Source organism: Erpetoichthys calabaricus, chromosome 1, assembly GCF_900747795.2.
Source record: "Erpetoichthys calabaricus chromosome 1, fErpCal1.3, whole genome shotgun sequence".
NCBI classification, from domain to species: Eukaryota; Metazoa; Chordata; class Cladistia; order Polypteriformes; family Polypteridae; genus Erpetoichthys; species Erpetoichthys calabaricus.
The window spans coordinates 341,641,774-341,668,725 of NC_041394.2; the positions used below are offsets into that span (position 1 = coordinate 341,641,774).

The following is a 26,952-nucleotide window of genomic DNA, read 5'->3' on the forward strand; positions in this document are numbered from 1 at the left end:
GTTAATCCGCCATGTTCTCCACCCTCTTTTTTTCCCCAGCATGTCTCCCTTGACAGGAAATAATGAGATTTTTCCCAGCTACTTTTCTTGTAGCACAACCTACAGGCATGGCATGCAACTACAGCTGTTTCACTAAGAGGGCTACACCAGCAAATACATTTAAAAAAAGAAATAAATTGGTGAATAAAAGGTAAAACAGTTTTGTTTTTTACATAGTGGAGAGATGAGTCACCCATAGTTTAAGCTGGCATTCCAACCTACAAATAAGCAGCTTCATTGACGATAAAAAAAACAACAAGCCTGCAAAGTTAGTCATCTTAAAATTCAAACACGTACGGGAATGGCAATTGAATGGAAGAAGGTCCTCGTGCAATGAGGGCTACTGAGTGACCGTGTGACCTAAAAGAGTGATGTGAAAGTGCAATAATCCATGGGCACTTACAGTAGCATTGGCGAGTGCTGCAGTGACTCAGTACTACAATATGAAATTAGTCAACATTCATTATTGCGCCTTTGAGATGACTATTAAACACAGCACACTGTGTTACAACGTGTGATTGATACAATTTCACATACAGGCAAAATGCATATAATTTAAAATCGATAGTTTGACAACATAAAAAAAAAAAAAAAAACATAGTAAAATAGTAGATCCTTCCAATATTTTGTGGACTGGTCCACATTAAAATATGTAAAATAAATAAACAAATAAATGTACCTTTTTGAATTGCCACCTTCGCCACCTGTGTGCCAGGCACCCTTTACAGCCTAATAATTAACAATAATAACAATTACCTACTCAGTTAACATTTCATAGACACATTAGTGTGTGTTTGCATGTGCTTCACAAATACACGCTGCAATACTATTTAATATCAGATAATAATTCCGAATGAATGCATGCAGTGACTGAAATAAAAATAAAATACAGCAATAGTGAAATATCAAGTGCTCAACGCTTGATAATACAGTAAAAATACTGTAACAATATATAATGTATATATAATAACGGCAACATAAGGAATACTAGAAATGCACAGTCATCATTCCGGAAGAAATAATACTTAAATCCCCTTTGGCATTTTGAAAACTTATCCTTATGTATATTGAAAAGGTAAAGTTGATCAGAGATCAAAGCTCATCCAACGTGTGGCTACAAAATATCTAAGAAAGTTACCACCAGTCCTATTTGCTGCTAAGCGATGCAAACGAAACGAGGAAGAGGTGGACACTTCAGATGTCATAAAACTCCCCGTTTTACCCCGGAGAAGCAACCTGTGATGTGCTTCATGAATAATTATTGAAAGATTTTACAGAGATTAATTAATGAATTCAAATGAAGTGTTATGACAAAAGACTGCTTGAATGTCCATTCCGTGAAGTGATGTAACACTTTCGACGGCTGCGCTTTTAGGAAAAGCCCATCTTTACCTTAAGCCGAACGATTCCAAATTACTGCAGACAAGCCGCAGTTTATTGCCGATGCAGATGTAATTTCCTTATTACACATGCTCCACTTTACTACACTTCAGAATATCCTTTTTAACAGTTGCTTTCATTCTCCAGTATAACCTACGGTTGGCGCTGCATTTTCCTCATATCATTTTTTAACTGTTGCTTCGTACTCTCGTATACCCTACGGTTCGCGCTGCATTTACTAGTATTATACGCATTACACAGCGGTTTTCCATTTGTAACTTTCATTTTAGCTTACCTCAATTTCCTTTAATTTCTTACCGTTTCTAAATACTGGGATTACCTTGTCCTTCATTATACGTAAAACACTTGTAAATCTGCCCCGCATCTCATCGACAGCCTCCACACTTAGAAGCTTGAAAAAGGAGCAGCGAGCGTGCACGTTACTGCCGGGAGAAGACGATTCTGGCATGGAAGCGGCGCACAGAAGTGAGCGAAGCACCACCACGGCGGAACAATCACGCGTCTGCACTGAACCGAAAGGGAATCAGTATCTCCGTTACTCCTGAATTCGTGAGAAATTGAGTTGAGAAATTAACGTCCACTTACTGCGGATACGTCCCTGTGCTTTTTAAAGCAAATCTGACTAAGTTATGCTACTGTAAGACATTGAAACCACCGGCGAGTAGCCGTCAGTGCATAGAGATACTCCATCAAGAATGATGCAATTAAATCTCCCAAGACTACAGAAACTACGGGGAACCTTCGCGTGCTGCTCACGGACTAAGACTGGAATATCTGACAACAGTGAGCTCAGTCTCTCATATTCACATACAGGTGCGTACCGTTATCCTGCTGGGATTTGTTTCTCTGGCATGAAGACAAACGAGCTATCACAGCGTCCAGCCTACTTCCTTTCATGGATTTCCGGGAAGGGATTCCGGGAGAAACACAACGTCGCCACTGATTGGCTGTATCACTACTCAATCGGCGCAGCCCGGGTCTGCCTTGTTTGTTTATTCTTTTTTAACCCCTTACTTGTAGAGGATTTACTTTTCTATGACCTAACACTTAAATACATCCATCCATCCATCCATTTTCCAACCCGCTGAATCCAAACACAGGGTCACGGGCACTTAAATACAATACAATCCAATACAATTTATTTTTGTATGACGATTTCCAATTCAGCTATCAGTCTTTTTTACGTTTAAACATACAGTCTACCAATTTTACTCACTGGTACAATTTCAATATCCACTCGAATGATCTCAGGTTTGTCTGGTGGGAAAGAAAAGGATGCTTTTGTGATGTAAGGTGCGCTGCAGGACCAAACAACCTGATATTTATTAACGTATAACAATAACAACTACAAGAAAATAACACAGTAAAAAATCCAGATAGCAAAGTCTGGATGTGAGGTTTTAGAAAGCTTACTTAAAAATTAGATGTGTCAAAGGAGGGGTTTTTGCCTTGGGAGGCTTATCGATCGGTGTTATTTAACGGTTGCTTTTTTGCCGTCATATCACTTGATGTCTGCCGTCGCTTCCCATGTCACCCTTCTGTCATCTTTTCTCTTCTTCTTTTTGGTCCATCAGGCGAGACAAATTTATGTTAAAATGCACAAGTGGAGTTTCCGAACATGTGACGTTACACACAGTTGATTGGCTATCTTGTCCTGATGACGAATGACTGATCAAAGTGTTTGATCTTTTGATTACCTCTTTTTTTTATTTCTTGAACACAGAAGTAATTCAGTAATGCTTAGCCTACAGTGTCCGCACGTTCCCAGGAGTTAAACTAATTTAAACAGGTTAGGTGCGCATCTGTACTTATTTCCCATTCCTGTATAATAAAACTAATTGGAAAAGAAACTGCCTGGAAGAAATGCATACATTTCTAGTACATTACCAAAGGATGCTTGTAATGCCTGTAATTAAAGTCCTGTAAACCCAACTCATTCTGGTTTGTTTGAGCAAAATAATTAACATTTAATATAAACAGTCTCCAGTTCAAAAATTGAAGATTTTCCGCACCAAGACACCTATAGATGACGTTTTTCATATCTGTATAGGTGATGGTACTTCCTTGCTTTATTTTGTCCAATACGTGTTATTGCAAGCGTCTGTCTTGAATAGAATTCTAACTCTTTTTATACTGTGATTTACATTAACAATCAGCCCTTTTATGTTTCATTACACGCTACTGCATGCTTCCAGCTTCACCCTCGATCACTCATTGATGCCTGTGTCTCACGTTTTTCGTCTGCGCCATATTTGCTCTTTATCTCCAGGATTTTACGCTCCATGTACCTGATGTGAAAAACATGAATTGTGCAGAGAGGCTACAATGTAGAAGAAAAACCTATAAAGGAGTTCTTTTACTGCAACGGGGATCTTCTTTTTCCACTGTCTATACATTCACAAATCCCGTATGGAGTATTATTTGACATACTCTCAATATATAAAAAAAAAATTGTTTATTTTTAAATATTTGCATACCTTGAATTTTCATGCTTCTTTTAAAAATCCATCGATGTGTTCATTTATACAGTCATACTAATATAAAAAGTGTGTATTTTTTGCACTTCTAGTTTGAATGTGTTTTGTTAATACTACTTTAAATCCACTTACAAATGGTGAACATAAATTGACTGCCTGCCTTTGGTAATACGTAAAGCATATCAGCCCACCGCAAGGCGAAACTTCCAAATAATACCCGTTATAATTTTGACCAGCAATATATAACAGCTAACTGTCCGATTACCGTTTTGCTATTCCTTGCAATTTGTGTTTGCACATCTAAACCTTCTTATGCAGATGTACCTTGTATATCATCGCCACCCATATATGCGCTTTGCAAATAATTTTTAAGAGTTAACCTTTTTATGGATACATTTAACACAGTTGATTTTGCTGTGTTAGTTTATAATCATCTGACATTTTAATCAAGGAAGGTGTGTATTAAAATGCATGTACGTAGTATGGGATCATTTTTATTTGAGGACAAAAATAAAAAGCTAACCTACTAAAAAGGATGGACCAATGAGAAAAGTGGGTGTGGCACTGCAACAGCTCTCCAGCAACATTCTTTCAGCTTAAGCGTGAATCACAGTGGGAATTAAAAGGAAGTGTACTGTAAAATATGTCAGTAAATTTAACAGTGAAAATACCCTAACTGGTGAAAGTAAAATACATTTTCTGAAAAAAAGAAAAGTTACCTTATGTTCTAATGAAAATTACCTTAAACAATACATTCCATTATTTGTTACAGCCAAGTTCTGTAAAATCAATATTTTTCTACCTTCAAAATATGCCCGTTTACTGATTCATTACAGTTAAAACTGAAGCCGGCCCGGGAAGCACTTCTTTATGCAAACAGTCCTGGGACTCTGAACACTACCGAGAGAAGGAGTTGAAGCAGAAGCCTTCACAACCTTTAAGACGTATCTGGATGCGCTATTGGGGCAGCATAGCTATTGGCTAACAAACGGACTTGATGGAATGAACGGTCTCGTCTCGTTTGTCAAATTTCTTAAAAATGTCAGTAAATATAACGGTAAAAATACTGTAAATGGTGAAAGTAAAACACTTTTTCTGAGAAAAAGGAAAGTTACTGTATGTTCTACTGAAAATTACCTGTATATCTTAAAACAATACATTTCATTATTATTACAGCAAAGTTCTGTAAAAGCAATACTTTTCTAATCCAAAATATCGTTTACTGATACATTACAGTTACACTGAAAAAATCGCTGTTAATTTTACAATGTAAAACTGTTAAATAGCAAAGGTAAACAACTGTAAAATGTAAAACGGTAAAGCGCTATTTCAGTAACACCAAAGTTACGATATTTGCATAAGGACACGCCCCCTTTTGCCATATTGTTCTGGTGAACTGCATACCTTTGAACAGGAGGGGAAAAAGACTTGAGCAGAGTTAGCGGACTTGATTTTCCTTGCGTGCTGGAGGTTTTTTGAGGTTATGGAAGGTGATTTTTGGTGGGCTGTATTCGATAAGCTGGCACACCTGTAGCACACCATACACCACAAAAGCAAACTTTACTTCTCCACCAGACAATGTGCCATAACATCCTTAAACATCGAATTCTTTTCAATGTATGTAATTAAATGATATATGTTTGTTATTGGTTATATGATAGTTGGGCATTTAAGAAGGTATGGCCTTTTTACAGGGAGGCACGGTGGCAAAGTGGGTAGCGCTGCTGCCTCGCAGTTAGAAGACTCGGGTTCAAATGTCATTTAGAAATCATTTCACAAAGCAGACCTGCTCTTCTAGGTGCTGCAGCTGCAGAGCTTCAAGTCATCCACAGATAACAGGTATGTGAATATCTGAAGGTTCAGTCGGTTTTGAGTGCTGATGTTAAACCCACGACTGAGAACTATTGCAGTGGTAGCACTGCTGCCTCGCAGTTAGGAGACCTGGGTTCGCTTCCCAGGTTCTCCCTGTGTGGAGTTTGCATGTTCTCCCCGTGTCTGAGGGGGTTTCCTCCTGGTACTCCAGTTTCCTCCCACGACATGCAGGTTAGGTGCATTGGCGATTCTAAATTGTCCCTAGTGTGTGCTTGTTGTGTGTGTGCCCTGCGGTGGGTTGGCACCCTGCCCAGGGTTTGTTTCCTGCCTTGTACCCTGTGTTGGCTGGGATTGGCTCCAGCAGACCCCCGTGACCCTGTAGTTGGGATATAGCAGGTTCGATAATGGATGGATGGATGGCCTTTTTACAACCCTAAATAAAAACCCATACAAATTTAGACTACTCAAAATTTATAGGAGGATGATGGAATGTATTAAGGATCACGGGCTTAAAAAGGATGAAAAAGACTTGTGGAGGAAGTGGAAAGAGCTGGTGACAAAAATAAGGAAGAAACAGAAACCAGTAACTATTAATGGGAAATCTTGGGAAGAATTTAAATTGATATGGGAAAGGTATCAGCAGATCTAGCCTGGCTCTCTGCTCATGAAGCGCTAGAAACAAATCTGGCACTGAGCAAAAGAAAAATCCTCCAAGGGCCCAAATGCCCCAGGAAAGGATGTATGAAAAATAACTTGGTGGGACATGTAATGTTGGACTGCCCCACGGCTGTGAGGATATGGACAGAGGTAAAGCAGAACTCCTTAGTGGAAACTAATCTGGATAGGGTTATGGCGGTATTTGGAAGATTGGGAAAAAGAAGAGTCGGGAGGAAGAATTGGGATCGAATAAATATGATAAAAGGGGTCTTGTGGAAGGCCTGGTGTGCACTGAAAAATAAACAAAAAGTTTTTTTCCCACAGAAAATGATCGGAATGATCAGAGAGAGCATCTCATTTTATGAAAAGATCACATCTCATGAAAAAAGACCCCAAAGGTAAGACAAGCCTTATAAAGTTGTTATTTTAAATTTGTCTCTTTCTCCAAAGGGACTGTACTCGGGGGAAGGAAAGGGAGCCGAAAGAGTAAAAATGATGAAATTTTAACTTCATAACTGCTTTTGATGAGTTATAAAATAAAATTGAATTAGAACAATATATATATATATATATATATATATATATATATATATATATATATATATATTTATATTGTAGCAGTAGCTGTCTATGTCCACCTCTCGGACCCTCAGGTACCACTTTAAACACGATGTAAAAGTACAACTCTTCTTTATTTTGTACTTACGTGCACAAAGCACCCTCCACACCACACTACTCATATAATAATTCTCTCACACACAATACAATACTCTCCTCCTCGCCCAGACACTTTGCCACCCTACCTCCCAGCTCAGCTCAACGTCTGGGCTTTCCCTGGAGTCCTTTATACCCCCTGACCCGGAAGTGGTTCCTGTTGAAACCCCACAAGTCCTTATTCCTTCCGGGTCAGGGTAATCAGTCCTTTTCTTCACCCCGGGAGCACGTCGTTTCTTCCTGTCATGTGATCATGACGTACTCCCAGGTTATAGGGCACAAACGAGCCTCCGAGTCCCCCTACAGCGACTCCAATATATTGTAGCAGATAGAGGCTTTGTCCACCTCTTGAACCCTCAGGTACCACTCTGAACACCAGGTAAAAGTATAAATAGTATTTATTTTACTATTAAATCGTGCACAAAGCACTCTCCACACCACACTCATAAACACAATAATTCTCTCTCTCACTAACCAATCCTCCTCGCCCAGACACTTTGCCACCCTACCTCCCAGCTCAGCTCAATGTCTGGGCTTTCCCACAATCCTTTTATACACCCTGACCTGGAGGTGTTCCTGGCCAACCAGTCCACAGTTCCTTTTCCCTTCCGGGTCAGGGTAAACAGTCCTTTTCTTCACCTCGGGAGCACGTCGTTCCTTCCTGTCACGTGACCGTGACGTACTCCCGGGTTATAGGGCACATAAGAGTCCACGAGCCCCCTTACAGCGACTCCCGGTGGCCCCCAAAGTATCCAGCAGGGCTGTGTATAAAAACTACATAGTCCATGAGGCCCTGCTGGAACTCGGGGCATGTCTACGCTGCTGGGAGAGCTCCTCCTGGCGGCCTGGGGGTGAGGGCCGGAGTAGAAAGCCGGCAATCCTTCACAATATATATATATATATATATATATATATATATATATATATATATATATATATATATATAAATATATAATATATAAATATACAGTATATACAGTTAGGTCCATGAATATTTGGACAGAGACAACTTTTTTCTAATTTTGGTTCTGTACATTACCACAATGAATTTTAAATGAAACAACTCAGATGCAGTTGAAGTGCAGACTTTCAGCTTTAATTCAGTGGGGTGAACAAAACGATTGCATAAAAATGTGAGGCAACTAAATCATTTTTTTAACACAATCCCTTCATTTCAGGGGCTCAAAAGTAATTGGACAAATTAAATAACTGGAAATAAAATGTTCATTTCTAATGCTTGGTTGAAAACCCTTTGCTGGCAATGACAGCCTGAAGTCTTGAACTCATGGACGTCACCAGATGCTGGGTTTCCTCCTTTTAATGCTCTGCCAGCCCATTACTGCAGCGGCTTTCAGTTGTTGTTTGTTTGTGGGCCTTTCTGTCTGAAGTTTAGTCTTCAACAAGTGAAATGCATGCTCAGTTGGGTTAAGATCAGGTGACTGACTTGGCCATTCAAGAATTTTCCACTTCTTTGCTTTAATAAACTCCTGGGTTGCTTTGGCTGTATGTTTTGTGTCATTGTCCATCTGTATCATGAAACGCCACCCAATCAATTTGACTGCATGTAGCTGGATTTGAGCAGACAGTATGTCTCTGAACACCTCAGAATTCATTCGGCTGCTTCTGTCCTGTGTCACATCATCAATAAACACTAGTGTCCCTGTGCCACTGGCAGCCATGCACTCCCAAGCCATCACACTGCCTCCACCGTGTTTTACAGATGATGTGCTATGCTTTGGATAATGAGCTGTTCCATGCCTTCTCCATACTTTTTTCTTGCCATCATTCTGGTAGAGGTTGATCTTGGTTTCATCTGTCCAAAGAATGTTTTTCCAGAACTGTGCTGGCTTTTTTAGATGTTCTTTAGCAAAGTCCAATCTAGCCTTTCTATTCTTGAGGCATATGAGTGGCTTGCACCTAGCAGTGCACCCTCTGGATTTACTTTCATGCAGTCTTCTCTTTATGGTAGACTTGGATATCGATATGCCTACCCCCTGGAGAGTGTTGTTCACTTGGTTGGCTGTTGTGAAGGGGTTTCTCTTCACCATGGAAATGATTCTGTGATCATCCACCACTGTTGTCTTCCGTGGACATCCAGGTCTTTTTGCGTTGCTGAGTTCACCAGTGCTTGCTTTCTTTCTCAGGATGTACCAAACTGTACATTTTGCCACTCGTAATATTGTAGCAATTTCTCGGATGGGTTTTTTCTGTTTTCACAGCTTAAGGATGGCTTCTTTCACCTGCATGGAGAGCTCCTTTGACCACATGTTGTCTGTTCACAGCAAAATCTTCCACATGCAAGCACCACACCTCAAATCAACTCCAGGCCTTTTATCTGCTTAATTAATAATGACATAACGACGGACTTGCCCACACCTGCCCATGAAATAGCCTTTGAGTCAATTGTCCAATTACTTTTGAGCCCCTGAAATGAAGGGATTGTGTTAAAAAAAAGCTTTAGTTGCCTCACATGTTTATGCAATCATTTTGTTCACCCCACTGAATTAAAGCTGAAAGTCTGCACTTCAACTGCATCTGAGTTGTTTCATTTAAAATTCATTGTGGTAATGTACAGAACCAAAATCAGAAAAAAGTTGTCTCTGTCCAAATATTTATGGACCTAACTGTATGTTTGTTATTGGTTGTTATTACGTTATTGATGCAAACCGTGTACTAGTGTTTGATCCTGACAATATTTTCTAAGGGTTTATTGATTGGCATATTTGTAACAGTGCATGGATTTTAGGTTATGGTTGAATGTTCACCTCTATTGGAATGCGTGGTAAAGAAAAAACAGTTATTTACTACAAAGTTATACCATAGACTACCTTCTTTTTTATGGTAAAATTCTGGCAACCATTACTTTATCGTAAATTTAACATTATTTTTTTACAGTGTATGTCCCTTTGAAAAAACAAAAATTACAATTTTAATTTTACACTTTAGAAATAGCAGTCTCAGTGCCCTACCAATAAGTGAATTTTGGAGGAGTTCTCGTGAGATATAAAGATCTATATAGATCTAACTACAGGAAATATTGTGCATATGTGAAAAGTGTATGTAAACGGTAGTTGTCACACTACATCATTTCTGATGGTAATATGCTCAATCTGAGCAAAGAAATAAATACATACATGAATACAAAAGTGACATACCAGTACCAGTCAATCAGATCAGTCCTGGCACCTCATTCAGCCACAGAATTTCTTTATATCTCTCATGATCAGAGGTGGTGAGAAAATAATAATTTGTGCAGCGAATAACATCTTAATCTTGATAGAGCAGGCTGCTGAAGAGTCAATACTTCTGTTACAATCACTGTCATTATGAAATTAAAGTGGTCATATCACTGTATGTACTCAGCACAGCTCGCCATCTGTTGTGGAGTGATCCAGATGAAATATTTGCTTTCTGTAGTGTGACATATCATTTTCATTTCAGAACTGCATTTGGTAATCATACTACATGATCATTGCAAATATGGTGGTGCTCAAGGCTCGCTTTGCACAGCTGATTTTTTTATTATTATTATTTTATCTCATTCAGCCTGGCAAATCATCTCAATCTTTGTTAGATTGGATGAAAAGCATCTGTAAACTGCCATCTTCGGGTCTCTCCAGAAATGTGTGGGCTTCATTGCCACCCAATGACACTCAGAGACTTGTTCCAAAGCCACTCCAGTCTTGTTGGCTGCATTCTTCAGGTCATTGTCACACTGAAAGGTGATCTGTTGCCCCAGTCTAAGGTGGTGTGCACTCAGGGTCATGTTCTCAGGAAGAACCTCTCTATATTTGGCCATATTCATCCTTCCCTCCATTCCTACTAGTCTCCCTGTCCTCATGGTATTATGCTGCAACCACCACACTTCACTGTGGGGATGGTATTAGGCAGGAGATGAGCAGTGCCTGGACTTCACCAGACTTAGTGCTGGAGTTCTGCACAAAGAGTTCAAGTTTTGCCTTATCAGTCCAGAGAATCTTTTTCCTCAGGCTGGCAGAGTCTAAGCAATCTGTCATATGGCTTTTAGTCAAAACTGCATGGTTTCCATCTAGCCACCCTAACATGAATGCCTGATTGATAGAGTGCTGATGAGATGTCCTTTCGACAAGTTCTCCCATCTCAGTAGAGGACTTCTTAAGTGATGTTTGATTGATCATTGGGTTGTTGCTCACCTCCCTGACCAAAGCCCCTTTGTTGTCCAGTTACTGTGTTTGGCAAGATGGTTAACTCTAAGAAAAGAGTTCTGGTGGTTCTAAACTTCTAACATTTCATAATTATTTAGGCCACTGTGCCTGGAAACACTCAAAGCTTTAGAAATTGTTTTATCCCCCCATTTCCTGAACTATATCTCACCACAATTTGATCGGAGAGTTTCTTGGATTTCGTGGCTTGGTTTTTTTCCTAATATGCAGTGGAAATTGCAGGCCTTCTGTACACACATGCCTTTCTAAGTGATGGCCAATCAATTCAATTTGCCAAATGTGGACTCCAAACAATGTCCAGACACATCTCAAAGAGAACTGAATCAAACAGGACCAGAATGTGAAGTGCCACAGCAAAAAATCTGAATACTTATACTACTGCTAAGTAGTTTGCAGTCACTTAAAAATGTTATGTTTGCCTTACTGGTCTTCAGTTGGCTTCTTCTGTAAATACAAGCCAAACACCAGTGTCTTCGGCAAGAGTGAAAACAAGACTCCAGGATGCTGAGGATAACACGCTTTTCCAGTCATCATCTGTTTCTTTTTACTAATAGTTCCAGATGTGGATTTTTCTTTGAAACTCTTCCTCTAAGACCACTATTCTAGAGTCATCGTTTCACTGTTGCAGACAGCACTTGTATTTGTATTCAAGGAAGAAGCCAATGGAGGTGTTTGTTTCTCAAACTATACACTCCGATGTTTTTATCCTCTCATGGCAGTTCTCCATCTGTGCAGCTCGTCATCTTATCTCAAGACAACAATAGTCACCTTTGTATTAAATTCAGTTTCTCGGCAATCTGTCACATGGCATAGCCTACCTAGGTTGACACGTTTCATTTTGAACCCAGAACTGAACTTTAGGAATGTGATTACCTTGTTGCCCAAGTGAACAGAAACTTTCCTGTTAGTGTGATACAGTGTTGGGTGACACTGAGCAGTTCAGAGGTGACACAGAAGAGGCCTGACTGTAACTTGTGGCTCTTGACACGTCCACACTGACTTCTTTATACTCACGAGAAGGTGGGGGGCTCACTGTGAGTAAATAACATCAGAGGAAGACTAAATGAGGAGCTCAGGGTGGGACTTGCACTCGGGGCTATTAAGGTAAGCCCTGCTGGTGGATGAAGGGGCTTTACTGGGCTTTGAGTTTGTGTTTCAACCGCACAATGAAAACAAACCACCTGTCCTGTCAACATGAGGGTCTGCTTAGGGTTAAGTCAGGAGACTGAAAGGGCTGGGAGGTGTGGAAGTCACTAAGTCAAATGAGAATCAGAACATGGCTACCAAAAATGAAATAGTAAGGTGACAAACCCAAGGGACTTTCAGGAGGCAAAGCCTTAAATTAGACATAAGGCAGGAAGGATTTTTATTTTTAATTCAATCTTTATACAGCCATATTGATACACCTGCTTTCTCTTTTGGGTAACTTTATAGTTTATCTTTGATTACAGAGTTAACCTCACATCAGAAATGTTTAAGTGGTAGTGCTGCTGCTTTGCAGTAAGGAGACTGTGGAAGATTGTGGGTTCGCTTCCCGGTTCCTCCCTGTGTGGATAGCGCTTTGAGTACTGAGAAAAGCGCTATATAAATGTAATGAATTATTATTATTATTATTTAAACTTTATATACAATTGCCTTTTAGTATTACTTTAATTAGGAGGAATTATTTGAGGGAATCATCTTTTTGCCTAATTAACAATCAAATAAAATGAGGAAGCAACAGTTTTTAATTTTTTTTCCAACGTGAAATTGAAAAGTAATTTTATTTTTTTGGTTTTGTATCTTTCATCAAATATCAGATCCTTACCACCATAGTTTAATTTTAATAATAAGGAGACATTCCTAAAATTGTGATGGTAAAGATGACTTTAGAGTGAAGAAAGTTGGAAAAATAAATCTGTGTGCTACTTTAGCTTCTATAACATATCAGATCCTCACCACTGTAGTTTATGTTTAATAATTTAGGAGACAAACTAGTATGGTACTTTCCTGAAACTGTGTCCGTGATCGTTGGTGGTGACTTTTTATCCAGGGATCTGAGTTTCTGCTGCCAACTCACTGCAGTTTGGCACATAGTGTCTTTATTAATATTCATCTTGTAAACTCACATATACTGTAGATATTCAAGAACAGCACATCAAGGGAGTAGTTGAGTATTTTCTCTACACAGTTTCCTCTTTGTTATTAGGGTTAGTTTTATTAAGAAAAACTGTTGGTCATCCCCATTTCACCTCAGACATGCAGACAAATGCTGATGGGATGTGCTGCCTGTCATCTCCATACATGTGGATTAAAAGCAAAGATTTCCAAATTAATACCAAAAATGCTACAAAGTAGAACAAACAGATGCAAATGTACAGGAACAAAATTTGGAGCAGCCTTGGTTTGTTGCCAGTCCATCAGCGTGTGCACTCAAGTGGCCAGTTAGCCTAATATGAGAGGAACCTGAGATATCTGGGAAAGTCCACACGAATCAAATATTCTCTATGAATGAGCCACAGTGCCTTAATGTGGTGGAGAGTTTGTGTGATCAATAATTCCCTGAGCAATACCATCAGGAGTCATGTACTCCTGCTAGAGCCACCCATGGGGGTGAGGTCAGAGGTGAGATCCTGACTAAGACTGACTCAACCACCCCCATCCCATCCCACAATGGGTCCATCCAAAGTGGTGCAACTTCCTGCCATACCTTGCACTTGGTTTGCTATGTGGTTTCCTGACAGGAAGTGAAGCAGTGTGATTGAGGATTGCACACCCTCATTACCACCAATATCAACAACTCCTTTGTGCAGGGTCTTCCTTCCAACTCTCTTCCTCATCCTTTCTTCTGCATCAAAGTCCTATGGCGATGGGCAACAAGCAAAGAGAACTACCATTGGGTGATGGTGTATGTTCTTAGGTTGGAACCTACACGTATGTCAGCGTTGGTGTGATGGCTGTTCAAAGGCACACCCGGGACAAGTGCCTCGTCTGTGTCCTGCCGGCGTGACTAGGCAACCTTTTTCAAGGACAGCACTGACTACCCCTGATGGGGAGAGGACAGTAAAAGGTGTCCTAAACAGAGTTTATTCTATCTGTACTCGGCCAGAAAACCGCACCTGGTAAGTCACCTCTCTACATGTGGTGGAAAAACTACAAAATCTTTAAATCTAGCTTCTTGGAATGTCTGCACACTCATGAACTCATCCACTACTGACCAAACACCACAGAGACTATAGCCCTCATAGCCTCAAAGCTCCAATGCTACAAGGTGGGCATCTTGCCCTCAGTGAGACTCATCTCACTGAAACCACAGCCAGAAATACATTCTTCTGGAAAGGCCCACCGAAACCAGAGACCTGGGTCCACAAAATTGGCCTTGATGTCAAGAATGCTTGATGTCCTCCCAAAAATCCCATACCTCCCTGTTGGCATCATCTTGCTCTTAGTGACCCTGCACGTTCCACTGGCGAAAGGTTCCCATATGACAATCATTAGCACAGACGCTCCTATGCTGGATTCAACAGAGGAAGAAAAGGACAACTTCTATGTTTCCCTTGACAAAGCAGTCCAGAATGTTCCTGCTTCAGACAAGATCACCTTACTTGGAGACTTCAGTGAACAAGTTGGAAGGAGTTCTGACATTGAACTGGAAACATGAACACTAATGGGCTCTGTCTCTTATCCTTCTGTGTGGAATACCATCTATCTATTACCAGCACAATATTTCAGCTCCCCAACAAACACAAGACAACACAGATGCATCCTTGATCAAAGAATTGGCTCATCCTGGACTATGTTTGTCTGTCGGTGTGATCTCCAGGTTGTCTGGATCACACAAACAATGAGAGGAGCAGAATGCTGCATAGAATGTAGACTTGTCTGGTCCATTCTTCACATTGTACTTAGACCAGCTACTAGAAGACAATCCCACAAGTCACACCTCAGTATTGCATCCCTTGCAAGCACTGACACCAAAAATGCATTGTAAAGTCATCTTCACACCCAGTTTGAACACATCCAGATCCCAACCTGGATGGTTACATCATGATTACAAATCCTGATGTTGATGAACTGTGGACCTCGCTGCTCACAGCCCTGCAGTCCTCCTCCAAGCCCTTGGATTCTGCAAGAGGAGGAGTCCAGACTGGTTCAAGGAGGCCACATACAAGATTTTCTCCCTCCTGGAGGCCAAGAATGCAGCATTCCAAGCTCATCTTGCAAACCCGTCATCAGTTTCCCTCCTCCAGAGGGAAGGCCAATGAAATCCAGAGCTATGCAGATAAAAACAAGACCCATGAGTTCTACAATGCCATCAAAGTAGTTTATGGTCCTTATCAATGTAAAGTAGCTCCAGTCTGGACTGCAGATGATGTGACACTGCTCAAAGACAAGCAACAGATCTTGGATCACTGTGTAGGGCACTTTTCGAGAATAGTTGAACCAAATGTGTCCAGTGAATCCATCAGTCCTCTTGAAGATCCCCACACTCCCCCAGGTCCCTGAACTAGATAAGTTTCCAACTCTCCACGAAGTCCAAACTGCCATCCAAGCCCTTAAGAACAAGAAGCCTGCTGGTGAAGACACTATACCTGTTAAACTATATAAATATGGGGGACTTAATGTTCTTGTCAAATTGACCGATTTCCTCGCTCTGTGCTGGAAGCTTGGCAAAATTCCTGACTCATGGAAACATGCTGCCATTGTCACCATCTACAAGAAGAAAGGGGACCGATCAGACTGTGGCAGTAGCTGTGGTATTTCACTGCTAGATGTTGCTGGGAAAATCCTCGGCCATGACATGCTTCTCTGGCTATTTCGTCACATTTCAGACAGCGTACTTCTGAAATCACAAGCTGGCTTTTGTCCCAAACGCAACACAATTTACATGTCCTTCATCATCTGCCAACTCCTAGACAAGGCACGGGAACATCAGCAAGATATCAGCTTTGCTTTCATCGACCGGCAGAAAGCATTGACGTCATCAGCTGTGAGATGCCTTGGGGAGTAATCCATAAGTCTGGATGTCCCCAAACATTATTCACTGTGCTCCGTCTCTTCCACGACAGAATGAGGACGAAGGTCCTTGTTAGTGGAGAAACATCTGCTCCCTTCAAAATCACTGTTGGTGTCAAGCAGGGCTGTGTCTTGGCTCTGGTGGTTTTTAATATTTACCTTGTCACCATCATCCTTCTATCCAGAAACATGTTGGATGCCACTGATGGAGTGCAGATCCGGTAATGACTGGATGGCGGTATGTTTAATCTTCAAAGATTGTCAACCTCCTCAATGATGATTTGTAAGTTCCAGTATGCTGTCAGTGTTGTCGGCACGGCTTCTCACCCGGAAAGCCTTCAGAGGACCATTGAGTCTTTACACTCAGCCTATTCTTGGATGGGCCAAGAAACACCTCCAAGACACTGACCTTTCAGACTACCTTCCAGCACACAAATCCTCCAGTGGACATTAAGATTGGCAGCAAGGCACTGGAGAACACAAAGTCCTTCCCCTGTCTTGGAAGTATAATATGTAGTGACTAAGGATATGGCGAACTGCCTCTGACTAGCCTCCTCTGCATTCAGCTGCCAAAGCCAGCTTGTCTTCTATAACCGAATTCTCCACATGGCAACCAAGGTTGTGGTATATCATGCAGTATGTATATCAACACTCCTTTATGGATGCAAGTCCTGGACTCCCTACCACTAGCAAATTCGCACACTAGGAGCGTTCCACATCTGCTGCCTCCAGAAGATCTAGGCATCACTTGGGAATACAGGGTTCCATGCACTAAAATTTTAGTATGCTGCTCTTCAACTAACATTGAGGCCATGCTGCTCATCTGTGTCCTCCCCACTGTACTGGGCACGTTACTCACGTGGATGAGTCTCAGCTTCCACGGATGGTCCAATTTGATGAGCTCTCTGAAGGATCCCAACCTCAACTTAACTAAATGTAAATGTAATATGAGAAAATCTTTCTTGATAAAACAGAAAGGCAGACTATAATAGAAAATGTAAATGTGGGAATATTGTTGCTTTGTAAATGTTTGTGTTCTAAGGTGATCAGTTTAAGTGCTGTTTTTTGAAGTGATTGCCTGTTTTACAAGTATTAATCAAATAACTAAATCTTTATGAAAGTTCATTTTATCTTTATTACATTTGTATGTTCATTCTGGGCGGCATGGTGGTGCAATGGTAAAGCTGCGGCCTCACAGTGAGGGGACACAAGTTTTCATCCTGGATCCTCCCTGTGTGGAGTCTGCATGGTTTTACTGTGTATGTGTGCATTTCCTTCCACAGTCCAAAGATATGCAGGTTGTGTGAATTGACAAAGCTAAATTGGCCGTACTGTATGTTTAGTGTGTTCACCCTGCAAAGGATGGGTGCCCTGTCCAGGGTTCGCTCCTGCCTTGTGCCCTGTGGCAGCCGGTGTAGGCTCTGGCACCCTCCCTTAGCCCTGGTCTGGAGTACAGTAAGCAGGTTAGAAAATTACATGATATGTTCATTCTCTTAACATATATTTTACAATAAATTTGTTAAGGTGACCTAGACATTGTGTCATGATATAACTTAAATATAGGCAGACCCATTAATATTAGCCATTTTAAAACAATATCATCATTTGAAAACTCTTACTTAGTGTCAGTAACAGAAATACTGACAGATGAAATACTTGTATCAGTATTGATTTCAAAAATAGTACTATCACCCATCTCTACTTTTCGGTTTCAGGATGGAAAAAGGTTAAAAACTGTATGGTGCTCCTTTTTTAATTGATTGTTAATTGTGCAAATAGAAAAGTCCACTAATTAAACCTGCAAGGCAGTTGCAAGTAAAATTAAAGCATTTCTTATGTCAGATCAATTTTGTAGTCAAAGATAAACTATAAATTTAGCCAAAAGTAAAGTAGATATATTCATATTGCTGTATAGACATTAAATTAAAAGTAAAAATCCTTCCTGCCTTGTGCATAATTTAAGGCTTTGCCTCCTGGATAAGCCCTTGGGTTTGTCACCTTACTGTTTCATTTTTTTAGTAGCCATTTTCTGTTTCTCATCTGAATTAGTGACTTCCACACCTCCCAGCACTTAATAGACTCTTAAGTGAGTCCTAAGAAGCCCCTCTTGTTGACAGGACAGGTGGTTTGTTTTCATTGTGCAGTTGAAACACAAACTCAAAGCCCAGTAAAGTCCCTTCATCCACCAGTAGGGCTTACCTTAATAACCCTGAGTGCACGTCCCACCCTGAGCTCCTCATTTAGTCTTCCTCTGATGTTATTTGCTCACAGTGGGCCCCCCGCCTTCTCGTGAGTATAAAGAAGTCGCTGTGGACGTGTCGAGAACCACAAGTCACAGTCAGGTATCTTCTGCGTCTGTGTCACCTCCACACTGCTCGGTGTCATCCAAGACAGAGTCACTCTAACAGGTAAAGCTTCTCATGTCACACTTTATTTTACTTTAATAACTTGCAAGGTAAGAACCTAATTTAAACACAAAGATCCTTTTCTTTGTTTTCATTCTAGTAGACACTGCCAGCTTTATAAAATTAATTTAAAAACTTAGAGAGCACAATGCAATGATCACTTCACTTATTGAAATCTAAATTAAAGACTTACTTATCAGATAAATAATCTTCATAGTTTCTCCCAGACTTTTTAAAGGATACCTACATGTTTTTTTAATATGTTCATTATGCGCTTGTTTTACGCTATTATATGTACCATTTATTCTTTGCTATTTCTGTGTTTCTGTGGTGGGTTGGCACCCTGCCTGATTGGTTCCTGCCTTGTGCCCTGTGTTGGCTGGGATTGGCTCCAGCAGACCCCCGTGACCCTGTGTTCGGATTCAGCGGGTTGGAAAATGGATGGATGGATATTTCTGTGTTTTGATGCATTATTTGGTTTATTTTGTGTTTATGTCTTATTAGACACTTTAATGTAAAGTAGCACTGATATAAAGTCCCTAAATCCTTGAGTGATTCCCACTGCTGTCTCACATCATCAGACAGCTGGGTTCAAATCTTAACAGAATTAAATTAGCCCTTAACATGAACATGTATCTCTTTGTACATATTATGTTCTTTTATACAACACTCTTCAACTCTTTATTTACCAATGGACATTTTATTGCACTGCCCACTTCCTGTCTGTGTCGAGTTTCTACATTTCCAACATGTCCACTCAGATATTCTCTGGTGCTCTGACTTCTTCACCCTTACTGAAGCTGTGCAACTTGAGTTGATCGGTTTATTCTCAAATATCTCAGTGTAGAAGGGAATGTTTCACTTGTTAGAAACGTTAGATCTTGGCATGTATTGCCCAACTATCCTGCATTGGAATTAAAGATTCTGAAAATGGATGAATAAATGAATGATTGATTATATCATGAGAAACTGAATGCTACACAAAGTGATTCTACATAACCTGTTAATTTAATTTCTGATGCTGACTTTCTACAGTTGACCATGAAGGCCATCTTTTTTATGGTGTGTCAGGCTCTTTGCCTTTACTTCATCGTGTGTATTGACAATCGTCTGGACTTCAAGTGGCAGGTTTGGAAGAAGACCCACGGCAAACAATACAAGAAGGTAAGGGAGAGACGAGGGGCAGAACTAGAGGTGTCTGAATGACCCTGAGATGCTTGTTCTCTTCTGATTTCCATCACTTTCAGCTTGTCTTTTCTGAAGAGATTTCTGTGTTTCAGGCAAGTGAGCTGCAAAAAAGAACAATATGGGAAGAGAACTTGAGGAAAATTAATGCCCACAACCTGCGGTACAAGAGAGGAAAAACAACCTTTAAGTTGGGAATGAACCAGTTTGGAGATCTAGTAAGGAGATTTGGTATTACAAGTTGGCATTCCAAGCCAGACACCAGACTAACATCTTCAATCATGTTTCAATTTCTTCTTTACATTTCTAACAGACATCTTCAGAGTTTGCTAGTATGCTGAGTTCCTATTCTGCGAAGCACGTGAGGGATGTCACACTGTCTGCTACCGACCTGCGGAGTGCTGCCAGTAAGCTGAACCTCACCAGTATCGATTACAGGACACTGGGATATGTCACACCTGTGGAAGACCAGGTGAGTTCATGTCATAGTGTGTGGTGTCTTTCTCATTTATGGCAGCTCTCTTCTCTAGCGTCACCTGTGGGCTTATCAGGGCTGTGTGTGGAATAACAATAAGGCAAGAACACCTTCAGATAAACAACAAGGGGAACTAAGGAGAGGACAAAGACACAGTTCATGTATTACTGTAAGAAACAATCTCAGGAACAACTATTTCTAGTTGTTCTCGGGAACAACTGTTTCTAGAAATACTAGGGGGGCTCTGCCCCCTGCTCGCTTTGCTCGCCAACCCCCAGGTTTGGTTAACCGGATGTACAATTTAAAGAGATTGTTATTTTCATGGGAATTGTTACATATGCATTATATTCACTTTTACTTTAAAACTTCAGTTAAAACAATATTTGGAATGAACTTTTCTTCAAGATTGCATTGAATTTTGATTCCGTGTTTGGATTTACATTGTGACAACACAATGTATAACTGCCCGTGAGTGAATTTTGTTTCTTTCTCTCTAATAAATTAACCGATGTTTTTGAATGTTTGTCCCTGTGATTTATTGTCATAGCAAAAGCTATTCTCACAGGAAATTGTTAACATTTTAAAACGAATGGCATATCACAATCTCCTTTTGTGTCAAATGTTATTCCCGGAATGTGTATTACATTACCTTTCTTGACACCTGTTAAAATTTTACATATTAGAATTTTTCAACCAATTTTTAATACAACTAATCTTGTTCCATTGCATAGTCCATCAGACATACATAAATTATGCAATAACATTACGATACAGCCTTATTTCTTCTTTCTTTCAACAGTAATTCAACCGGTGGAAGAGCAGACGGTGTTAACGGTTGTAGATATTCTATGGGATATTGTAAATTGATGTTTTAATCTTCTGCACAATCACCACCAACTGCTTCTGCATAGTCTATTAATATGCATTTAATCAATTTGCCATGTAACCGATCGTCAATTTTCACGTTAATTCGTTTGACTTCATCATTTCTCGCTGCCATATTTAAATGAATGGGTGAATCTAAACTGGATCTTCATAAGTGTATGTGTGTGTGTGTGTTCATAAGTAAGCCCTTTAATGGATTGGTGTCTGTCCAGGTTAATTGCCAGAATGCACCTGATGACCGTGGTCTTGTTTGAAAATACAGTAATCCCTCACTTATCGTGGGAGATAGGTTCCAAGGCTGCCCGCGATAACTGAATTTCCGCGAAGTAGGGACACCATATTTATTTAATTATTTAACGTGTATTTGGACGTTTTTAAACCCTCCCTGTATTGTTTACAACCCACCCTTTACTCTATTAATAACAGGGACAACTGCTAAGCAATATGAAATCGGTAGATAAGTTTACACTTACTGTATAGCGAAGTACACGTAGCTATATATGACGTGATGATGGTGATGAATATGCTGCACAGTAAAAATGATGATGATGAAGGTGATAATCCCCTGAATGCAGTAGCAAGAGCACGTTAATGCTGAATGAGTGAGATGAGACTTCCTGGTTAATGCAGCACTCCGTCACTGAGCCAATCAGCAGCACACAGGAACTTAACTGCGTGCTCTGATTGGGTAGCTTCTCAGCCATCCGCCAATAGCATCTCTTGTATGAAATCAACTGGGCAAACCAACCGAGAAAGCAAATACCAAAAGTAAAAAGACCCATTGTCCGCAGAAACCCGCGAAGCACCGAAAAATCCGCGTTATATATTTAGATATGCTTACATATAAAATCCGCGAAGTTGTGAATCCGCGAAAAGTGAACCGCGAAGTAGCGAGGGATTACTGTAGTTGTGTAAGTACGACGTAACTTGAAAGAATCTCATGGCAAAAATCTCCATCTCGCGTGACTTGATTCCAAACATTATAAGTACGGTGTAACTTGAAAGAATCTCATGGTTCAAGTCTCTGTCTTGTTGAACTTCCTTCCAAAAAGTCTCTTCAAAAAGTCACTTCTCGTCGCAGGATTAGTCTCGTCTCGTCCCAAGATATTTTTTATTATAATAGAGAGATTGCATAATTATTTATTTGGTGGTGTTATTAAATATTATTTTTGGTACTAGTGATGGATATTTTGGAAATTGGTGGAAGAAAATAAGTCAACCAAATCAGTGGTAAAATGTAGCTTCCCCAATACTCTGCCCTATATAGATGGGTTAAGAAAAATGGGTTAATGGCTGGATGGATAAAAACAGGATCGCAACTTCAGTGAGAATGACAAACAATGACTGGATTATCCGAGAGGAGTAAGAAGAGATGATCTTTTTTATTTTGTCTTGCTTTTCTTAATGTCAAGCTAACACCAATTAATTCTTGATATCTAATGCCGAAATTTAATGTTTAATGAGAAAACAATGATTTAGTGAATAGCAGTAATAGTAGCAGCCACTGAATGCGACAGAGGAAAGGAGTAGTAAGAACAGAATGGTGCAAGAAACATGGACAGCAAACCGGTGATGCAACAAAAAGACAAACATCTGCATTCAGTCGAGCAGAAAGAAATAACAAGGGCAACATTAGCACACTTTCAGCTCCATTTAGTAGTAACTCTTGTTCTGTTAACTGATTAACAAAATAAATCCAAACATAAGTAAAATGAAAGTAATAATGAATACCAATCAAATTCTTAAAACTTCATCTTCTCAGGGACTCTGTAAATTTTTCAAGCATCAACAGTTTCTATAAATTCCAGTGATTCTGTAGCAGAAGCATAAAGAAACCGACAAGCATTATTTCTTTTACTCTATTCCACTCTTTTCTATGGCTGTAATGTTGTCTTTGCCTGATGGCTGAAAATGAAAAATAATCCTTTGGTGCTTCCACCAACAGTGAATGAATCTGACTGTAAAGTTAATTGTAAAGAATTAGTGAGTCGGATTCAGCTGAGTTTAAGCATAAGGACTAGATAACAATATGACTTTTGATGTGTGATTAGCTAAACATTAGCGAATGATGAGAGACCTTAATGGAAAATGAATGCAGGCTGTCCTCCCACCATCAGATTGGTAGGAGATGAATTCATAGAAATCAGATTCATTTAGTGAAATTCATTTACTAAAATGTTTAAAAACATCATCCAAAGACAGACCCAGCTCAGTTTATTTCCTTTTTTTCCACAGGGATATTGTGGCTGCTGTTGGGCATTCAGTGCTGCTGGAGCAATAGAGGGGCAAACCTTCAATAAAACGGGCAAGCTGATACCACTGAGCAAGCAGAATCTGCTCGACTGTTCAGAGTATCTGGGGAACCAGGGCTGCACAGGCGGTAGGCCCTCTCTGGCCTTCCAGTACGTGATCAATAGTGGAGGAATTCAGGCTGAGGCGACCTATCCCTACACTATGGCAGTAAGTACTGAAGTGGCAAGTCTGATTTCTTCTCACAGAGAACAGTAACAACCTTTTTCAGTTATGTAAGGCTGTTGGAAGTGGCACCTGGAAAATTATTTAATCTGATTTCAGTGATTCTTGGAAATGTTTGGGTCACAGGAAACGACAACGATGAGTTGAAGGGTTCGTTCTCATCAAACATGTTGCAATGTATTTTTGTAGTTAGAATTACATGTCAAAATGTGACCTTTACTGTAAATAAAGGTGTCTGGTAGGTCAGGTTTGTGAGGGTACCTGCATACACAGTGGCCTTACTGACTTCAACAAAAAAACTACTGTTAATGGAAAAATGTTCAGTGTGATCCACTTATATAAGCTGAATAATTATGTTTGGAAAGGCTGGGCACATGGACTCTGTGGAGCTCCTTGAGCATAGGAGAGGCACTATATAAATGAAATGTATTAGTATTATTATTTTTTTTTTCTGAGATCCGAGGCCTTAAAGGGGTCAAATAAAACTGCTTGCAGATAGGTCTGGCCCATAATGACAAAAGGGAAGTGTATTATGTCAGTAATGTCATCACAAATATGAACAATTCTGCATATCATCTCCGGTTTGACATATATATACAACTGAGTTGGAAAGATACCATATTTGGGGGGTTTTGTACTTACAGTCAATATTATTTCATTTTATACCAGCATTGTTGATGCTTGAGAACTGACAGGACAAAAGAATTGATGAGGGTCCCATAGTACTGTAAGTCAATACCGGGGAAAGAGGCAGAAATGTTTTGATTTCAAGTCCAATAGTTCGCTACTGCTGGGTCATCTGGCTGGCATTCTGGGGAGCATAGCATGCTGCCCCTCTGGTTATCTCCCTCTCTCCCTCTTACATTCTTGCTGTTGCTCCTGCCTAAGACACTTCAGGGGACATACAGAACAGATGTAAGATACGCGTTCCCATTGCATCTTTGTGCTTGTACTCTCGAAAAAGATAACCTGACTTTAATATGCTGTAGATAATCTTGGAGCAGAAAATGTGCCCAAAATTTCAGTCAAATGTGTTCTTCAGCCATAAAATGCTGCACTGTAGCTTTCTACTATTGTGTTAAACACCCCATCAATTCCTAATTCAAACCTTATTGAGTGACGTTAAAAAACCTAAGTTCCTCTCTACCTACCACTCTCCTTGGCCCATTTTTATCTTCACAGGTGGGGACATGTCATTTCAATAGCAGCAAGGTTGTTGCCACCGTGGCAGATTACAAGTACCTCCCAATTGGCAATGAGCAGGCTTTGGCAGATGCCCTGGCAACCATCGGGCCAATCTCAGTGGTCATAGATGCCAGCCAGATCAGCTTCCAGTTCTACCTCTCTGGTAAGTCACACGCTTCAGTTTCAGCTTTGGAGCAGCAGTCTCAAGACAGAGCTGGACACACTCCTTACAGTTAAGGATGACGTTAAGTGTCCCAGTTGTAAATGTGCAATGGACGCCTTGTAGCCGTATTGTGCTAAAACTGGTGTGCCAAGCAGGGCACACATCTGGTCAAAAAAAAGAATGTGAGAAAGGGAGCTGTATGAGCTGTTTGGAGCTGGTGAAGATGAGGGTCCAACAAGGTACATTTACTGAGAGTTAGGCATCAGTAAACATGCACTACACCATCTGTGGAGAACTTGAAGATGAAGGAGCTTTTCAAGAAGAACAGTGTGCTTCAAGTCGGATACACTTTGGTGTGTACTTTGTGTATTTGTTGTTGTGCAATGACTACAGCTTAAAATAAAACATGGACTCTCCATATATCCTTACATTATTCTTGTGATCTGGCATTAACTCTTTCAAGTTTTCAGAATTGAAGACTTGAGTTTCTCCCAAGGATGAACAAAATTTAGGACAACCTAACCTCCACTTGAAATTCTCTCTTCTTAATTTTTGTGTTAAGATTGTTGGGAAATAAAGTGTCCAGTAAGTGCAATGGGGACATGACACAATTTCTATCCTTCATGTGTGTTTTTCTCTTTCTCTCTGTTTCTCTCAGGAATCTACGATGATCCAAACTGCTCCGTACTTAACCTAAATCATGCCATGTTGGCAGTTGGTTATGGATTCCAAGGAAGTAACAATTACTGGATTATCAAAAACAGGTAAAGGAAAATGGGGTCATTCTTTACCTGGAGACTCAAATCAGAAGAGTCCCATAGAGATCTGCACTGTGTCACACAAGTACAGGTGGTGCATTTTAAATAATTGAAATAGTCAAGTCCACAGCTTCAAAGAGATGTAACTTCTAAAGACAAAAAGTACTTTTGTTGAATGAGTTTTTATAGCCTTCAGCCTTGTACAGCTGAAACACAAACGGAGCTTCATGAACTTGTTAGATGTTTTTGATGTCTTCATACATACAGCATACACTGCATATGGGGAATACTGTATGTTAGATCTTCTGATCACATAGTGATCCCAGCTAGGTAAGATTATTGAGATTGACTCTAAATTTAAATATATGAGATGTACTATTAAATGTATTCTTCGTTGATCTCTGTTCTTATTCATTATTATGTGATTTATAAAATCAACAAGTTTAAATTAAATTTGAAAATTGCTTGCAGTGTTCTAATAATTTGAGGTATTAAAAGTTCTGCACACTGAAAAACATCAGTCTACTAGTGATGGGAATTCCAGTCTTGATCACTTTATAGCACCTTGCATCTCCTCCAGCACAACACAACACATCAAGTCTTGCATGCAGATTACAAATTCATTCTGCAAAGTACAACTTCTTATTATTTGATTACAAGTTATATTTTCCAAAACAATTGATGAAAATATCTTCCTCTTTTTTAATATCGAGTAATAAGTGCTAAACAAAACACTCAGCCTGTTCCAGACTTTCTTTCTAACTTTATCTTTAATTTTTTTCTTTCAGTTGGGGAACCCTGTGGGGTGAGAATGGCTACCTGATGCTGGCCAAGGACAAGAACAACGCCTGTGGAATTAGCCAGTATGGCGCTGTCCCTTTTGTCTGAGACACATGACTGGCTCCCTTTGTGTTCCTCTGATTTGAGTGCAGTCGTAAGCCGGAGTCATTGGAGTTGTGTAGAATTAGAAATCTGGGGTGTGGGATGAGGTGGAATGTGAGCGGCACTAATGGGACAAACAAATGAAAACAGGCTGATAAACACACACACACTGTCATGGATGGCTAAATAGAAAGTCAATCATAATGACGATTAATTACAGTTGGAAGGACATTTGTGTGGAG

The 26,952-nt window shown here is 40.1% G+C and overlaps 1 protein-coding gene across 1 annotated transcript in view; it reads left to right on the plus strand.

The window, feature by feature from the left end:
* The first annotated feature begins 2,068 nt into the window (after positions 1-2,068).
* Positions 2,069-26,952, plus strand: part of LOC114668564 (procathepsin L-like) — a 54,659-nt gene continuing 29,775 nt past the window's right edge. The window contains exons 1-2 of the mRNA XM_028824400.2: positions 2,069-2,253; positions 6,711-6,784. The gene's annotated coding sequence lies outside the window, so the exon portion shown is untranslated. The remainder of the gene's footprint in view (positions 2,254-6,710; positions 6,785-26,952) is intronic.